Source organism: Dermochelys coriacea, chromosome 5, assembly GCF_009764565.3.
Source record: "Dermochelys coriacea isolate rDerCor1 chromosome 5, rDerCor1.pri.v4, whole genome shotgun sequence".
NCBI lineage: Eukaryota > Metazoa > Chordata > Testudines > Dermochelyidae > Dermochelys > Dermochelys coriacea.
The window spans coordinates 50,758,359-50,778,355 of record NC_050072.1 but is presented as its reverse complement, the minus strand read 5'-3'; positions in this window follow the sequence as shown (position 1 = coordinate 50,778,355).

Below are 19,997 nucleotides of genomic sequence, written 5' to 3'. Positions count from 1 at the left end.
TCATCTTATGCAGCCGTGGATTCTGTTTTCTTCCATTACACAGATAAGAGTTTAAGTTGTGAAGGATTGGACTAGTGGATAGAGCACAGGATTGGCAGTTTGGAGATCTTGGTTTTATTTACGACTCTACCACGAACTTGCTATTTGACCTGCGAGAGGTCATTTTATCTCTGTGTTCATTATCAAATCTGTAAAATGGCTATAATAATAGCTATTCACCGTTTGTAAAGTGATTTGGTATTTATCGATGAAACATCAGTATACAAAGGCAAAGTAATTGTCATTATTATTTGATGTTTCGACATGGAAGCTCAGGACAAGCTGCTGGCCAAGAATCTTGCCCTTAGCCTGTGTATTATGTATTTTCTACAATTTGATGTACATGTGTGATTATGCAGCTATAGTCATAATGATGTGTTCTGATGACATTATGCCTGTTAACAAGTTTCATTTGACACACATGCCAAAACATGTTTAATGTAGATGAGCAGCCTTCCCAAGTCTGCATGTACCATCTTTCCTCTGAGAAGTCCCTTTTGCTAACGTCACTTTGTTCTACCATGCCTTTGACTGTGGCTATGAATGTTCAAATGCCAATAGATATTTGTGCTGCGAAAGAGACAGAACTCATGAATTTCTGCAGATTACCGATAGCCAGGTTTTCTTTCAGCAGATATCTGGAAAATCTATTAAGAAGATATATAGTGGCAAACTATGTAATGTATTCAGTTTACTCTGTATGGAGATAAGATCATTTCAGCCAATGGCTATAAAAACCAGCACAAACATATAGCTAGAACAGTGGTGGGCAAACTTTTTGGCCCAAGCGGGGTGGGGAAATTGCTTGCAGGGCTGTGAATGTAGGGTTGGAGCAGGGGGTTGGGGTGTGGGAGGGAGTGCGGGCTGTGGGAGGGGGTGCTGTGTGTGGAAGGGGCTCAGGGCAAAGGGTTGGGACACAGGAGGGATGCGGGGTGTACGAGGGGGCTCAGGGCAGGGGGTTGGGGTGCAAGGTACATCGGGGTTCAGAGCAGGGAGTTGGGGGTGCAGCAGGGGGTTGGGGTGCAGGAGGGGTGCAAAGTGTGGCAGGGGGCTCAGGGAAGGTGGTTGGGGTGCAGAGTGTGGCAAGGGGCTCAGGGCAGGGAGTTGGGGTGAGGGGTGCAGGAGGGGTTTGAGGTGCAGGCTTCAACTGGTGGACTTATTCACCCCCCATCCTTCTCTAAGATCCAATTAAAGGTGGCTAACGTGGCCAGTGGTTGGAGCACTTCATGTGGTGGTGGAGTGAAGTGAGTGCCAACAGGCCAGGAAGCTGTTTGAATAGACATATTTGTTTGGTGCATCAAACTCTATACTTTTCAAGTTCCCTCCCTCCCTCCCTCTCTCCATGAAAGCAATGGCAGACAATCGTTTTGCGCCTTTTTTCTTGAGTTATCAGTGCAGACACCATACCACAGCAAACACAGAGCCCGCTCAGCTAACCATCACCGTATGTCTCCTGGGTGCTGGCAGACGTGATACTGCATTGCTATACAGCCTTTTGGCAGCAGACAGTACAGTATGACTGGTAGCCGTTGTCTACGTAGTCCTGGGTGCTCTTTTAACCGGGCACCCGGGCACACGTGGGAGTGACTCAGCCAGGTCATTTCCATTGTTTCGTCTCATGGCGATTGAGTGCAGTGCACTGTCTTTTAATCTGCAGCTAGCAGAAGACGATGGCCAGTAGTCATATTGCACTGTCTTCTGCCGAGCACCCTGGAGATGATGATGGCTAGCGGTCATACTGCACAGTCTGCTGCCAGCAAGATGTATAAAGATGGATGAAGTGGCTCAAAACAAGAAAAAGACCAGATTTGTGTTGTATTCATTTTCTCCTCCCTCCCTCTGTGAAATCAATGGTCTGCTAAACCCAGTTTTGAGTTCTATCCTTGAGGGGGCCATTCAATTTCTCGCAAAGGCACCCCCTTTGTTGATTTTAATTCCCTGTAAGCCAACCATGTAAGCCATGTCGTCAATTGCCCCTCCCTCAGGGCAATGGCAGACAATTGTTCTGTGATTTTTTTCTATGCAGACGCCATACCACGGCAAGCATGGAGCCCGCTCAGATCACTTTGGCAATTAGGAGAACGTTAAACGCCACATGCGTTATGCAGCACCAGAACCTGGTAAAGTGAAACGGGGTGAGTAGGCGACGTCAGCGCGGTGATGAGAGTGATGAGGACATGGACACAGACTTCTCTCAAAGCACGGGCCCTGGCAATGTGGGCATCATGGTGCTAATGGGGCAGGCTCATGCGGTGGAACGCCAGTTCTGGGCCCGGGAAACAAGCACGGACTGGTGGGACAGCATAATGTTGCAGGTCTGGGACGATTCCCAGGGGCTGCAAAACTTTCGCATGCATAAGGGCCCTTTCATGGAAATTTGTGACTTGCTTTCCCCTGCCCTGAGGTGCAAGAATACCAAGATGAGAGCAGCTCTCACAGTTGAGAAGCGAGTGGCAATATCCCTGTGGAAGCTTGCAATGCCAGACAGCTACCGGTCAGTCGGGAATTGATTTGGAGTGGGCAAATCTACTGTGGGGGCTGCTCTGATGCAAGTAGCCAATGCAAACAAAGATCTACTGATATCAAGGGTAGTGATCCTGGGAAATGTGCAGATCATAGTGGATGGCTTTGCTGCAATGGGATTCCCTAACTGTGGTGGGGCCATAGATGGAACCCATATCCCTATCTTGGCACCGGAGCACCAAGCCAGCGAGTACATAAACTGCAAGGGGTACTTTTCAATAGTGCTGCAAGCACTGGTGGATCACAAGGGATGTTTCATCAACATCAACGTGGGATGGCTGGGAAAGGTACATGATGCTTGCATCTTTAGGAACTCTGGTTTCTTTCAAAAGCTGTAGGAAGGGACTTTATTCCCAGGCCAGAAAATAACCATTGAGGATGTTGAAATGCCTATAGTTATCCTTGGGGACCCAGCCTACCCCTTAATGTCATGGCTCATGAAGCCATACACAGACAGCCTGGACAGTAGTCAGGAGCTGTTCAGCTACAGGCTGAGCAAGTGTATAATGGCGGTCAAATGTGCATTTGGATGTTTAAAGCGTGCTGGCACAGTTTACTGACTCGGTTAGACCTCAGCGAAACCAATATTCCCATTGTTATTTACTGCTTGCTGTGCGCTCCACAATATCTGTGAGAGTGAGAGGGAGACATTTATGGTGGGGTGGGAGGTTGAGGCAAATTGCCTGGCTCCTGGTTACGCACAGCCAAACACCAGGGCGGTTAGAAGAGCACATGAGGGCACGGTGCGCATCAGAGAAGCTTTGAAAACCAGTTTCATGACTGGGCAGGCTACAGTGTGAAAGTTTTTTGTTTTTCTCCTTGATGAAACCCCCTACCCCTTGGTTCACTCTACTTCCCTGTAAGCTAACCACCCTCCCCTTCTCCCTTCGATCACCGCTTGCAGAGTCAATAAGGTCATTGTTGCTTCACATTCATGCGTTCTTTATTAATTCATCACACAAATAGAGGGATAACTACCAAGGTAGCCCAGGAGGGGTGGTGGAGGAGGGAAACACCAGGAGGCGTGGTGGAGGAGGGAAGGCCAAGGCCACACAGCACTTTAAAAGTTTAAAACTTTAAAACTTATTGAATGCCAGCCTTCTGTTGCTTGGGCAATCCTCTGAGGTGGAGTGGCTGGGTGGCCGGAGGCCCCCCCACGGCGTTCTTGAGCATCTGGGTGAGGAGGCTATGGAACTTGGGGAGGAGGGCGGTTGGTCACACAAGGGCTTTAGCGGCGGTCTGTGCTCCCGCTGCCTTTCCTGCAGCTCAACCATACACTGGAGCATATTAGTTTGATCCTTGAGCAGCCTCAGCATTGAATCCTGCCTCCTCTCATCACGCTGCCGCCACCTTTCAGCTTCAGCCCTCTCTTCAGCCCACCACCTCTCCTACCGGTCATTTTGTGCTTTCCTGCGCTGTGACGTTGTCTGCCTCCACGCATTTGTCTGTGCTCTGTCAGTGTGGGAGGACAGCATGAGCTCAGAACATTTCATCGTGAGTGCGTTTTTTTCGCCTTCTAATCTTCACTAGCCTCTGGAAAGGAGAAGATCCTGTGATCCTTGAAACACATGCAGCTGGTGGAGGGGGAAAAAAGGGGACAGAGGTATTTAAAAATGCATTTTATAGAACAATTAGTACACTCTTTCATGGTAAACCTTGCTGTTAACATTACATACATAGCACAGATGCTTTCGTTCCAAGGTTGCATTTTGCCTTCCCCCAGTGCGTGGCTAGTCCCTCCATCCTCCCCGTGGCTAACAGTGGGGAACATTTCTGTTCAGCCACAGGCAAACAGCCCAGGAGGAACGGGCACCTTCTGAATGTCCCCTTAAGAAAAGCACCCTATTTCAACCAGGTGACCATGAATGATATCGCTCTCCTGAGGATAACCGAGAGATAAAGAATGGATGTTGTTTGAATGCCAGCAAACATACACTGCAATGCTTTGTTCTACAATGATTCCTGAGTACGTGCTACTGGCCTGGAGTGGTAAAGTGTCCTACTATGGTGGATGGAATAAGGCTGCCCTCCCCAGAAACCTTTTGCAAAGGCTTTGGGAGTATATCCAGGAGAGCCACAAATGCCAGGGCAAATGAATCATTAAACATGCTTGCTTTTAAACCATGTATAATATTTTAAAAGGTACACTCACCAGAGATCCCTTCTCCACCTGGCGGGTCCGGGAGGCAGCTTTGGGTGGGTTCGGGGGGTACTGGCTCCGGGTCCAAGGTGAGAAACAGTTCCTGGCCGTCGGGAAAAGCGGTTTCTCCGCTTGCTTGCTGTGAGCTATCTACAACCTCATCATCATCTTCCTCATCCCCAAAACCTGTTCCGTGTTGCCTCCATCTCCATTGAAGGAGTCAAACAACACGGCTGGGGTAGTGGTGGCTGAACCTCCCCCTAAAATGGCATGCAGCTCATCATAGAAGCGACATGTTTTGGGCTCTGACGCGGAGCGGCCGTTTGCTTCTCTGGTTTTCTGGTAGGCTTGCCTCAGCTCCTTAAGTTTCACGCGGCACTGCTTCGGGTCCCTGTTATGGCCTCTGTCCTTCATGCCCTGGGAGATTTTGACAAATGTTTTGGCATTTCGAAAACTGGAACATAGTTCTGATAGCACGGATTCCTCTCCCCATACAGCGATCAGATTCTGTACCTCCCGTTCAGTCCATGCTGGAGCTCTTTTGCGATTCTGGGACTCCATCATGGTCACCTCTACTGGGGATGAGCTCCGCATGGTCACCTCTGCTGATGAGCGCTGCATGGTCACCTGCAGCTTGCCATGCTGGCCAAACAGGAAATTGAAATTCAAAAGTTTGTGGGCCTTTTTCTGTCTACCTGGCCAGGGCATCTGAGTTGAGAGTGTTGTCCAGAGCGGTCACAATGGAGCACTCTGGGATAGCTCCCAGAGGCCAATACCATCTAATTGCATCCACATTACCCCAAATTCGATCCAGCAAGGCCAATTTCAGTGCTAATCCCCTTATTGGGGGTGAAGTAAGGAAATCGATTTTAAGAGCCCTTTAAGTCAAAAAAAAAAAAAAAAAAAGGGCTTTGTCGTGTGGACGGGTGCAGGGTTAAATCGATTTTAACGGTGCTAAATTCGACCTCAACTCCTAGTGTAGACCAGGTTTCAGAGCAGAGGAAAAGAGTTAATGAAGACAGATAATGCTGGCAACAGGTAAAGGAGCTAACTTTTACTGTGCTCATGACAAACATCTTGTGCATGCTTGAAGACCATTAGATTCAGTAAGCTTCTGACTAAGTCTTATGTTTCTCTATCTATTAAAACAATCTTTTGACCTGTCATCATTCTTGCCTCCTTTTTCCCCCAATCAGTTGTTCAGATCCTTGTCCACTTGACTCTGGATTTTTAGAGCAGAAAGCTGGGGGTAGGGAAACAAAATGCAGTTACCTGTTAAAGGTTACACTATAGCAGCTGGAACAAAGTGTAATCTGCTTGTTTTACTGTCTTGTTGCACCACCACCTGAGCATCCTGATGGTATATCCTCAATCATTAATCAGATCAGTACAGAAAGGCCACGTGGAGCAACTTCTTGGATCAAAATGAACCTATTGACCTATTGGGTGAACCAAGATCAAGAGCTAGGCAGAATTTCCGTTTCTTGTCTCCTCTTCGTTTCAAAGGAGTCTTGTAAATGCCCAAGACTTTTTGGTCAGAGAGAACTTTGATAAACACACACAGGGCTTGGCTACACTTGCAAGTTAGAGTGCATTAAAGCAGCCCCAGGTGCCCTAAATCCCGACCCGTCCACACTGGCAAGGCACTTAGAGCGCCTGGATGCTGAAGTTGGAGCGCTCCTGGTAATCCACCTCCATGAGAAGCATAAAGCTTGCTGCGCCTCAGGTGAAACACCCCAGCGTCAGTGTGAACGAGTTGTTGCATTACTGCGTTCTGATCAGCCTCCAGAAACATCCCCTTAAGTCAAGTGGCCACTCTTCTCATTGTTTTGGAATCGGCCGCAGGAATGCAGATATGCCCTTTCAAAGCTCCGTTTCTGACTGCCGGCATGCTTATCTGCTCCAGGATAAAGCAACCATTACTGTGGAATGCTGCTGCTGTGAGTGTTAGAGAGAGAGAGTCGGAGGGGGAGGGAGGTCTGCTGCTGTCTGAACTTACAAGATGGCATGCTGACATGCTCTCTCCCCCTACATACACACAACACACTCCCTGTTACACTCCCCCTCATCCCACTCCCCATTTGAAAAGCATGTTACAGCCACTTGCATGCTGGGATAGCTACCACAATGCACTGCTCTCTGTGGCATTGTAGGAGCTGTTAATGTGGCCACACCAGTGCGCTTGAATCTGACAGTGTGAACACACAGCAGGGATTTCCTTATTACGCTCTCCGAGGGCTGGTTCACAACACTCTGTCTGCAGTGTAGCCATGCCCTTAGATACCAGAGTTTCTGAATATATTCTAGATCCACTGACATGGTCTGTTAGAAGCAATTTGATAATAAGGATGAAGGGAAGAATTTTATTTTGTAATCTCAAATTGAAAGTTTTCCTTTTCTCATTTTTCCTGTGATGCAAGGCTAGATATGAGCTGAAAGAACATTCACATTCCAGTGTCTGGATCTTATTGTTTGCTGATATCTGTGAAGGAAGAACTTGACTGGCCTTTGTATGCCTGGGAGTACCAGTACTGAAGTAGCAGCATGTGTATCTGTTACTCTGGTAATTCTAAAAGAGCAGTTTCTATTGTCAGTAGTTTGCAGCCCAAAAGGACCTACACCTGGTCTGACTGCTATACTCGTTTTCTTCCAGTAGTCAGATCCTTTGCAGATTCTTGGCATCCTTGCTTGAGGATATTGTGTTTCCTTTGGCCATAAAAGGAAACTAAAGCCTTGAAAACCTTTAGGGCAGGAAGTTTTTGAGAGTTTTTACGTAAAACAGGGTAGCCCAGAGCACAATCCATGCCCATCCAGGGATGGGGGAAGGCTGCTCTTTATTTTCTGAAAACACCCACTTAGTGTGCAGCAGCAGTCAAAAAAGCAAACAATGTTGGGAATCGCTAAGAAACGGATAGATAATAAAACAGAAAATATCATATTGCCTCTATATAAATCCATGATACACCTAAATCTTGAATACTGTGTGCAGATGTGGTCGCCCCATCTCAAAAAAGATCTATTTGGAATTGGGAAAAGGTTCAGAAAAGGGCAACAAAAAGATTAGAGGTATGGAATGGCTGCCATTTGAGGAGAGAATAATAAAACTGGGACTTTTCAGCTTGGAAAAGAGGACGACTAAGGCAGGGTATGATAGAGGTCTATAAAATCATGACTGGTGTGGAGAAAGTAAATAAGGAAGTGTTATTTACTCCTTTCATAACACAAGAACTAGGGGTCACCAAATGAAATTAATAGGCAGCAGGTTTAAAAAAAACAAAAGGAGTATTTTTTTCACACAGTGCACAATCACCTTGTGGAACTCTTTGCCAGAGGATGTTGTGAAGGCCAAGACTATAACAGGGTTCAAAAAAGAACTAGATAAATTAATGGGGGATAGGTCCATCAATGGCTATTAACCAGGAAGGGCAGGGATGGTGTCCCTAGCCTCTGTTTACAAGAAGCTGGGAATGGGTGACAGGGTATGGATCACTTGATGATTACCTCTTCTGTTCATTCCCCCTGGGGCACCTGGCATTGGCCACTGTCAGAAGACAGGATATTGGGCTAGATGGACCTTTGGTCTGACCCAGTATGGCCGTTCTTATGTTCTTGGGTTCCAAAGGCAGCTGAAGATGTGGGTACATGCAGATGGGGGGGCGGAGAGGAGTGAGTGAGTGAAAGAGTGGAGTGCAAAAGAGGGCAAACTACAATAGTCAGTAAGGCAATTGGCTGTATGTTAGCCAGCCTTAATAGTCTTTCGAGAGGAAAGAACTATTGTGTTTTTTTTTTTATGGTCCATTAAGCCTATGTAATGATGTAAGGATGCATTAAGGTCTCTTATTCTATCTCATTTTCTTTCAACTCTTCCTTTCCAGAATGGCTTTCCACAGATGAATAACTTATATCTTCTAAATTTTAACTGTTTTCTGTATCTTCTCAAATCTTCTTTTCTTGTTCATTGGCCTCATGTCATTCCCTCTCCACTGGTCCTATGCAAACACTTTTACATAACGAAGCTAAAGCAGCAAATTAAAATAATTGTTTAATACTGCTCTTGCATGTTCATGATCAAGAGTAACTTTCACGGATGATCCAAAGTCATCGCCTTGTAACAAGCAGCTGGTCTTTCCTGTGTGTGTGTGTACTTGCTCTAGTTGCATTAGTCATACAAATTATCCGATCACATAGTTCTTCTAGTTTATTACAGTGATCATCCGCACCTGGAATTGTAATGGGTAATCAGAATTATAGATCTTCTTATGTAATAGGAGTGCCATAGAATTTACAGAATCTTGCCATTGCCATTCTATTACTCATGCCAGGGAAATAAATTCCCAGACATATCTAGAAATCTGAGTCAAAAAGTGATAGTTTTTTAAAAGTGCAGAGTGATAAAATTATTGATAAAACTTTTTCAACAAAGTTGCTGAAATTCTTATCCAAGAAACAAATTTAATCACAAAAAAATCAGTAACATTAATTGAGCACATTCTAATTATGGAAATTAATAGCAAAATTCAGACTACTAAAAAAGGCAATTATTTTTGTAATTTTTTCCCTTTATTTAAAAAAAAATTATTCAAGTTTTGATGCCAACAAAACCATGACTTTTCTCCTATTTTTAATATGCTATTCAGTGTTATATTTCTAAACACTTAAAAAAAATTAGTCACTCTTAGGTTTGCTACTATATAGTACTGTCAGAAGCTCGCATACATCCAGGTAATTAGGCCACCTTGGCTGTATGTGTCTTTTCTGAGAAAGGAAAGAGAGATTAATTGTAAACAATGAGATAATTCTCCTCACTTGGCCAATTATCCTTTTCACTTGCCCTGAAATTTAAGTACCACTAAGTAGAAAAAGTAAATTATAATATAACATAACCTATGATTTTCTTCAGCCAATGGAATGTGACAGAGGCCCTTTTGTTAGGAATACAAAAATATTAACATTTCTGATTCTGTCATTTGATTATTTACTTTAACCACATGAAAAACCTATGCCTTCGTCTTTATTTACGGTGGAGTTTGTTTTTCCAAGCATGTCATTAAAAATAACTTCCTGAACAGACAGAAGCACTAAATATAACACAGTGCAGTCTAGGTTAAGGGCCATCAACAGATTATCTGAAGATTATCTGGATTATATGATTACCACTGTGAAATGTAGGTGCGTTACAAATTAAAAATTAATCAGATCTTACAAAATCTATTATTAAATCAAGATAACTGTTGTCCTACTTTAAAAAAAAAGTTGGGAAATTTTTTAATGTTTCTATAGTTAATAGAATGAAGTGCAAAAAGACTAATAACACAAATGCTTGGATTTTGTTTAAAAAAACTCATGCACTGAATGCACTAAATACTGTTTGAGAGATTTCGTTGTTCCTACTCAATTCATTTTTAAATGAATTTCAAATATATCTATCTGACTACTTTCCCTTCCTCTGACATTACACTAGTTTTGATAAAGCTGACTGAACATGTATTTGGCAAGTTAATCTTGCCCTTCCAAGGATATATTGCAGATACAGGGCTATATGCTGCCCTCCACTATATGAAGTCAAATGCAATATGATGGATCAAAACCATGGTAGTGGGAAAACAGTGAGGCCACAGTTTTCTCATGAGGTTGGGGCTTTGCTGCATTGAAGAGGGGGAAGCAGTCTCACTCCCCATAAATCTGCAAGGTTAAATTACTACTGAGCACCAGCAGCATTTCCCCTGTGTAGCTGTAAAATCTACCAGTCCCAAAAGAGGGCTGCAGGCGGGAGGGGATGTGATGTGATGCCGCTGATTTGGGAGGGAAAGGAGGGCAAGTGGGAGCATAGTTCCTGTACAGTCATTGGCAGGAGGGAAGTTCGGAGAGCTGTGTGAAGGCTCTGGGACCCCCAAGTAGGTGTTTTTTGCCTCCTGCAGGCTTATCAAGATTTTCAGGATAAGGACATTGAATTTTCTACCATTTCCATAATAGAACTGAGAGATTGACTTCCAGCCTGAAATCTGCATACCACTATTTCCAGTGCATACACCCTAAGTGCACTACGATACCACTGCTAGTACGATCATGTCGTGAAAAGAGACAGGAAATGTGCCTGGATGTGCAAATCATCAATGTTGATCTGTCCCCATCATGGAGCCATTGCTCCTTGAGAATGACCAAGTACATACATTGATTTAAAAATTACAAATAAAAGATCAAACCTTGCTTATGTAAACTCACATGAGTAACAGTGAAGTGAAATGGACCACTCCCCCTCCCCACCCCCCCAAAAGAAGAATTTGGTCCAAATAATGTATCAGAAAATGTATTTGAAAATCAGGCCTTCCTTTGCTTAACTGTTAACTGCTTTTGAGTTAAAAGTTTTGTGTTTCTTCTGCTACTGGTAATGGCATCCTAATATTTAAAGCAGCGTAAGGATTGAAGCTCCTTGAACTATTTAGGTATTAGCAATGTTAACATTTGCAAGGGAAACACATTCTATGGAATTCATGATTTGGGAAGGTGGAAACTTTTTCAGTTCACCATTAAAATCCATTTATTTGTGAAGTTTACATATGCATGCTGTTAGTGATTTAAGATTTCAAACAGCTGATTTTTAAAGCAAGTCAATTCATTTTTAAACATTTGCCTACTTATGTTTCTGTATCTCTTAAAATTACATGCTGCTTGGTGGGGTTTTGCAGAATATACTTCTCGTGTGGGCAGCAGTTTCATAATGTGATGGTTGTGCATTACTCTGTCAGCAGACTCTCTGCCTTCAGGAGCTACCTGGGGATGGGAGGGGAAAAGAATACTGTGTTACTGACAATGACATGGATGATTCAAGCACCGACAATCTGTGCAAGTAGCAGTAGTGATGGTGCTGATGACATTGGGACAGATTATGCATCTTACTTTTCCAACTTGAGGAAAAATCCTTTGTTTATTATTATCTAATATTAGAGCCTAATATTGCAAAGGGCTGAGAGCCCTCAACTTTGGTCAACTTGGTGCCTTGAATGATAGGGCTGCAACTTTTCAGTTATTAAGCATACAAAATACCCCCTGACTTACAGGGGCATTATTAAGCCTATACCTGCAAGGTGCTGGCCAATTTTGAGAAATACTAGATAATTACCCTCAATTCCCATTTACTTCAGTGAGAGCTGAGGGCACTCAGCAGATTGCAGGAGTCTGAGCCCTATGTATGTATAAAGACTACAGTATCTGTCTTTTATTAGCATTTTGGTCATCATGTGTTTTGCTTTTCCCCCCCTGTAAAAATGAATCTTTTTTTACCAATATTAAATACTAATTACTGGAAATGAATGGCCAGGTTTTAGTGTTAACTGTAAAAGTTGTTTCTAATTGGCTTGTTTGCTGCTTTAATCAGTTTTAACTGAAAAGAAAAAATATAATTGGAAATCTCCTAGATTTCCTTCATTATCCTTTTAGTTGTGACTATGTACAGCAGTTTACTGATATCATATCATGACATCAGCATGTATGTCTCTAGGATTTATTACTAGGCTCATGTCTGCTCTTTTATGGATTTCATCCAAGAGATGCTTGAACACAGAGCTCTTGGAATGTCTCCCTTGTGGGGGTTCAGATGCAGTGAGCTGCATCAGCAAATAGCTCTGACACTCAGCAAGGCAGCAACTGTTACATTCCAGCATAGTTTGATTTAGTGCAGAATTTTATACATTTATTCTGCTGTAACCCTTTTATTCCCGTTGGTTTACATGATCCCAAATCTAAAAATCAATTCTGCAGAGGTTTAGAGATTGCAGTACTCTCCTGGGATTTTATATGGAAAATATTACACATCCCTTTTGTATAGAGAACAACCATTAGAAGTTTACTGTTTTCTCATAGCTGTTAAACATGAAACATCTTGGATATAGAGATGGAAAACATTTTTGATCAAATTTCCAGAAAGGGCAGCCTGAGTTCTGTGCACCTACATTTAAATGCACAATTACAGTGATTTAAAAACATACAAATCAGGTAACTGTGCATGCAAATAGCTAGCTAGGCACCTAACTCTTTAGTTCAGGGGTGGGCAAACTACAGTTCGTGGGCCGCATCCAGCCTGCCAGCCATTTTAATCCGGCCCGAGCTTCCACTGGAGAGCGGGGTCTGGGGCTTGTCCTGCTCCGGCGCTCCAGTCGGGAAGCAGGGTTGGGGGCCACTCCATGTGACTCCCAGAAGTAGTGGCATGGCCCCCTCTGGCTCTCCAGCCGGGGAGCAGGGTTGGGTGTCGCACCACACGGCTCCCAGAAGCCGCAGCATGGGCCTCCCCTCTGGCTCCTACACGTGGGGCAGCCAGAGACCTCCGCTCTGCACACTGCTGCTATCCCAAGTGCCGCCCCTGCAGCTCCCATTGGCTGGGAACTGCCGCCAATAGGAGCTGCAGGGGCTGTGCCTGCAAATGGGGCAGCGTGCAGAGCTGCTGGGCCGCGCCTCATGTATGAGCCAGAGAAGGTACATGCCACTGCTTCTGGGAACTGCTTGAGGTAAGTGCTGCCTGGAGCCTGCACCCCTGAGCCTCTCCCCCCTGCTCCAGCCGTGATCCCCCTCCCGCCCACCGAACCCATCGATCCCAGCCCAGAGCACCCGCCAGCACCCCCAGCCAGAGTTCTCAGCCCCCCCCGCACCCCGCTCCAACCTGGAGTCCCCTCCTGCACCCTGAACTTCTTTTCTGGACCCACCCCCTCTTGCACCCCAATCCCAATTTTGTGAGCATTCATGGCCCGCCATATAATTTCTATTTCCAGATGTGGCCCTCGGGACAAAAAGTTTGCCTGCCTCTGCTTTAGTTTCATGCACAAAAGTAATTGTGTGTGACAATGCAGTTTTGCAACTATGCAAAACTTCATTAAAATAAGTGTGGCCCAAAGCTCTTATTTTTGGCAAATCAATATATAGTCCATAAAAATCTGGTGGGTGTGTATGGGGGGAGGCGAGTACACTGCTAATTCACTAATCAGAGCTTGACCTTTAACCAAACACAGCTGTCAAATCTCATTAAACTTCCTTATGTAGGCGGGGGAAGAATGTATATCAACTGCCTTTACATAAGGACAAAGAGTACAGACATTATTGGTGTTAATGCTTTCAGTGCTGAAAAGGAAGAATTAATATCCAGAAATTCTTTCAAACAGAAAGAAATAGCTGGCAGGTGGGTTTTTTCCACTCATCTGGTTGACAATAGTGTTTACATGGAACAAGAGAAACAAGCTGAATACATTAGTGATATTTCAGAAGGAAGGAAGAATTCTCAATCTTGTGGTTAAAGTACTTCTGGGAGTCAGGATATGTGAGTGCTGTTCCTGGCTCTGCCACAGAGTTCCTGTGACCTTAGACAAGTCATTTAGGGTGGGCTCTGTGAGAGGACTTAAGTGTTGCAATGCTGAGGTGGCACGGCACCTAACTTTTAGGTGCCTAGAAAATCACAGGAACAAAGCTGAGTAAGGCACCTAGGTTCCCTGTACAATTCGTGGGGGGTGAGGGGGAGAGGAGTCTAAGAATGTGATCCACAAAAGCCATCAAGCTGGGCAGAGAGTCTCCTAAACTAACCAATGGGACATGGCAAGGAGAAGGGTGTGTGCTAAGCCCTGTGCCTCTCAGAGAGAGGTGCCTAGCTCTGTTTAGTGATCCACAAATGGGCACCTGCTACCTAAAGTAGACAAAATAGGCAGGTCAGGTATTTCTTTTGTGGGAATGAGATAGGCATATGCCTTGCTCCACATAAAGGTGGGGAAGGGGTACCCCCATTTATGATGATTATCCTAGTGGTCAGAGAACTTATCTGGGATGTGGGAGATCCAAGTTCAGTTCCTTGTTCAAATCTTCTCTCCCCATCAGGCAGAAAAGTGTAGGGAGAACCCCCTACCACGCAGGAGAGTGCTATAACCTTTAGTTATAGGCTACTCTGATGTGTGGCTCCTTTTGTCAGGAATCGGATCCTGCAGCAGACCCAGTCTCTGGAAAATCCAATGAACACAGCTGGCCTGTAGTAGGCTGCCTGATTGGCTACACTGCCAGATTGGTTGGAAGAGAAATCACACTTTCTCTTAATCTCAGCAGAAGCAGTAGTTCAGCTGTGATAGTGCCTACTTGTTTCCAGTCCATTCCTGTCTTTCTCCTGTCCTCCTCCAGGTTTAGCCCAAGCTTTGCTTCACTCCAGGTAACTAGGCTCTGATCCTAAGGCTTAGGCTCCTGTCTCCAGCTGTGACCATGGGCTCTGATTCCTGGCTACTCACTCCTGTACTGACCATTAGGCATGGCTGCCTATGTCCCAGTCATCTGACACCCTCCATCTCTCCTGTTGAAACTGTCCCACTCTGGATAAATAATGAATCATTGGAGCAGAAGGACTGGACCCTGAGTCTCCTAGGTCCCAGGCAAGTGTTCTAACAACTAGGATGAAAGTTATAAGGCGGATGGGATGGGTAAATTGTGGATTGCAGTGGACGAGAATAGGGATTTAGGAGCCTAAGTATTTTTGTAAATCCGACCATTTGCCTAGATTTTCAAATTTCTTTGCGTAATTTGGGCTTGAAGCAGCAGGGGGCGACTTCCAGAGGTGATGAGCACCCATATCTCCAGTTGATGTCAGTGAGAACTCTGGGTGCTCAGCATCTCTTAATATCAAGGGTTTAAGTGAGATCCCTACAGGTATATTCTGAGGCTAAATGTATTAGTTTGTAAATGGCTGAGCTTCTTGGATAGAAGGAGCTATAGCAGTGCAAACTATTATTTAGAATTCTGCAAATTAAAGTTAGATTATCGTTCACTTAAAAAAATAAACCCACTTTTGCCCATTTTAGAAACCAACTTTAACTGAACCTGTTTTGAGAGTCTATGTTTGGGTAGATGTTTTCCCTCCCAACCCCTTCTGGTTTCCAGCGAGGACCAAACATGGAAGTTCCAAATGCCTTGAGAGGGTCTCTTCACCAGAGACAAGACCAAACATTAATTTTCCACCAAAAGGGAGATTGCTGGGGAGCAGACTTATTGGTCAACCCCACTGATGGCTGCAGAGGAAGGAGCAGGCTAGCCCCATTGCTATTAAAAGGATTGGGAGTAACTTGCCTAACAGCTGGCTCTCTAAATCCAGTAGAGGGGAGCAGTGATTGTCACCCGAAGAAGACACTAGACTATGAAGAGAGGCAGGCCAGTACAGAGCCTTCCCTCAGTACGTGTTGACACCTGTTACTGGGGCCTATTGAAAAAGGTGGTTGTGTCTATGGGGGGGAGGGCCTGGAATTTGCTGGGGGAAGAGATTGTGTGGGGACTTGGAAAGGAGGGTTTGCAGTTTAAGGGGAAGGGAAGGAGTGGTATCCTCAGAACATTCAGTTAATTCATGATTCAGAAGAACTTTTGGATGTTCCTATACATATTTAGAATTAATCCCAGGCTGTGAACCATTGAAGTTTGCCCATCACTAAACTGAGGACTAAATTATCCTCTCAGATGCCTATGGTGGTTCCCAACTCTGATATTTTGGAGTTGTCTCATTACATGCATGGAACTCTAAGGGATTTAAGATTGTGAAAATCCAGCTTCTGTTTTTGCACTTGGAAGAGTTGCAGTTGTTCAGGTGAGGCAGGACCAGATCAGGGCTGGGGGCTAATGTGATGGTAACATTGAGTAGGCCTCTGATGGAGGGTAAAAGAAGTCCTGCTTTGTGTATAGGAAGTGCAGGTGGAAAGGGTAATCAGCAGAAGGAACGTTTGGCTATTAGGGGGTCTATGAATATGACCTGTTGATATGGCCAGGAGAAGGCACAAGTGCCCATGTTAGTAAATGCAGGGAAAGAAACACTGTACAGAGGCCTTCATTTTCTCTTAATGGTAATACAAATTGTACCAGTTCAGTACTATTGTACCTTATGCACCATTTTGTCATCTGATATTTATGTTGAGTAACAAGATGGTCGGTGGGGTTAGGTCAGAGGTGGGCAAACTATGGCCTGCAGGACCATCCTACCCGGCCCCTGAACTCTTGGCCCGGGAGGCTAGCACCTGGCCCCTCCCCCACTGTCTCCCCTCCCCCACAGCCATGCTGCCGCGCAGGCAGCAGGGCTTTGAGCTCCTGCTGCTATGAGCGGCATGGTAAGGGGGCGGCGTGCACGCAGGGCGGTGCAGGGGTTGGGTAGAGGGTCCCGGGGGGCAGTCGGGGCGGTTAGGAGTGGGAGGTCCTGGCGGGCAGTCGGGGGATAGGGAGCAGGGGGCAGTTGGATGGGGCAGAGGTTCTGGGGCAGTCAGGGGTTGGGAAACAGCGGGAGTTGGATAGGCCGTGGGAATCCCGGGAGGCCTGTCAGGGGGCGGGGGTGTGGATAGGAGGTGGGGCAGTCAGGGGACAGAGAGCAGGGGGGTTGGATAGGGGGTGGGATCTGGGGGTGGGGGAATCCCAGGAGGGGGCAGTTGGGGGGACAAGGAGCGGGGGGATTGGAGATTCTGAGGGGGACAGTCGGGGGCGGAAAGTGGGAGGGGGTAAATAGGGGGCAGGGGCCAGGTTATTGGGAGGCACAGCCTTCCCTACCTGGCCCTCCATACAGTATTGCACCCCGATGTGGCCCTCGGGCCAAAAAGTTTGCCCACCTCTCGGTTAGGTACATACACCCTCTTTGTCCTGTAACCCTACCCCTTGTATCAACATCACACACAGTGGTGGATCTTATGCCAGGGCAAGTAGTGCTCTTCTTGTTCTCCTTTCACAGTATATCATTTGAGTAGTTGCTGAATGTAGAGTGTTCACCTCACTTCCTTTGTTAACTTGGGGTCTGATAGGAACATCCTTACTGGCATGATATCGATAGTCAATGGGACTACTTGCATCTGTGAGGCCTACAAATGGGAATAAGTGTGCAGGATTGGGATCTTAAAAATCTAATACGTACACATTAGCATTTTTCCCAGAATTTCTTCTGTTGCATTCAGGGTATTATTCTGTGCTCACCACCATGGTACAGGTTTCCCAACTACAATGCCAAAGCATTCACATTGTAGGGAGCATTTTCTATTAAACTGACAATACAGCGTGAATCTCAATTATCATTTATTCCTAGGTTTTGTTCAGTGAGACTACTAGCTGTGCTGAACTGTGACAAATTTGGAAACTTGGTAAGAGTGTAGGTTTTAATTTTTTAAGATACTAAAATCAATAAATCATTTAGGAATGATCAATGACTTCTTCAAATTAAAATTAAATAGATAAAGGAAGTGATATTATGGGTAATTTAGGATGACTGTCAGTTTCCATGTTTTATAATTAATTAATTTTTCTCTCCCCACATTGTCAACGAGGAAACTATATGAATACTAATGATTATTTTTGTATTGGAACAGTTTATTCGATAAAAGTTTAAGTTTTATCAGCAGTAATAATTCCAGGATGTGACTTTCCATGTACACAAAATACCGATTAGACAAAGGACAAAAATCCTAAAGAAAATAAAGCAATTTCTGAGATTATGGGCTCATGATACATCATTTGTTCAGAATTTTTCTTACATATAACACTGACAGTCTGTACCCCTCTGTTCACCCCTTTTCAGTGGATTATGGTAAAACTTGTACAAAATATGACTTATGTATCGTTTGAGAACTCGTGATTTGCTGATCATTATTGTCTTGGTAAAATATGTGGTAACGTTGCATGTAAAGTTGTAAGATTCCACTGTGTGATATCACTGGGACATGTTCTGGAGGGCAGTCACAAACTTGTTTCCTGGAGACAAAAGGCTAGCCAATGCCTCAGCTAGGTGTTAACGAGATCATATGGACCATCACCTGATTAAGTGGCCTCAGCAGGAGATAGGGTGTGGGCAAAGCATCTAAGTTTTGACAAAGAAGCTGCTTGAGGTTCCTGTCCATGCAGACTTCCTGTCACCTAAACGTTAGTTGGAGATGATTCTTGTGCAACAGAAATTACTATAAGATGAGAGCAAACTCCCCCCCCCTCCCCGTGCTTCCCCCCCCCCCCCCAAATCACCTCTCCCTTTCTCTCTACAAACAGTATCGACAATACCTGAAGAACAAAGGATGCAGCACTGGACTGGGGGATAGATTGTAACTGAAAGGAGTTCAGCCAGTAAGACTGATGAGATATGTGGTGAGAGAGACCTTTGCTTTGTATTCCCTCTAACTTGTTAAGTTAGTCATTAGTTGTAATTTACTTCTACTTTCTTGTAACCAGTTCTGACTTTTATGCCTCATTACTTGTAATAACTTAATCTATCTTTCTGTAGTTAATAAACTAGTTTTACTGTTTTAGCTAAACCAATGTGTTTGGATTGAAGTATTTGGGAAACTCCATTTGAGATAAGATTGGTGCATATTTTCTATTAATAAATGATGGACCTTGTATGAACTTGTATTGTCCAGGAGGGTGCTGGGCAGTACAAGCTGCACATTTCTAGGGGCAGTCTGGGACTGGGAGTTTGCTGGTGTTACCCTGTAGTGTAATTCATGAGTGGCTGGCTATAGCACTCATACAGTATAGCTGGGAGTCAATTTCAAAATTGAACATTCTGAAGGAATAAACAAAACAAGATGAAAATATCTTAGCTTATCATGCTCAAAATATTTTTGTGGTTAATAACTTTTTATCTTTAACATTTATTGCATTTTCTAATGTTCCATAAAACATAGGATAATATCAAACATGAGCTAGTCCCTAAGGATTATATAAGTAACAACAAAAATGACATTAACCTTCCTCTTCCAAATAAAATTAAAGGAAATACTGCCCCTAATCTACAGAGAAACTGTAGGAAGGCAAACATATTAGATAACAAGGAAATAAATTTAATTCATGGTACTTAGCCTTCAGAAATTCCCTTAAATAAATATATAATATCTTAGTAAGAAAACTGTTAAGATACTGTGGTGAATATGGTTATCTACAAGTGATAAGCAAAAAAGAACTCCAGTCTCCCTGAATTGATTTACAAGGAAGATGTGCCTTCTAATAAACAAGTACTTCATACAGCGAAGGAGATTGGTGCCAGTCTGTCTATGGTATTGCCAGGGAATCAAAAAATTCAGATTTCAAGTCCAGAAGGGACCATTGTGATCATCTAGTATGACTTTCTGTAGAACACAGGCCAGGAAACTTCCCCAAAATTAATTCAGAGAGCATGTCTTTTAGAAAAACATCCAATCTTGATTAAAAATGGTCAATGATGGAGAATCCACCATGACACTTGGTACATTGTTCCAATACTTAATTACCCTTACTGTCAAATGTATGCCTATTTCCAGTCTGAATTTGTTTACCTTCAAGTGCCACACATTGAATC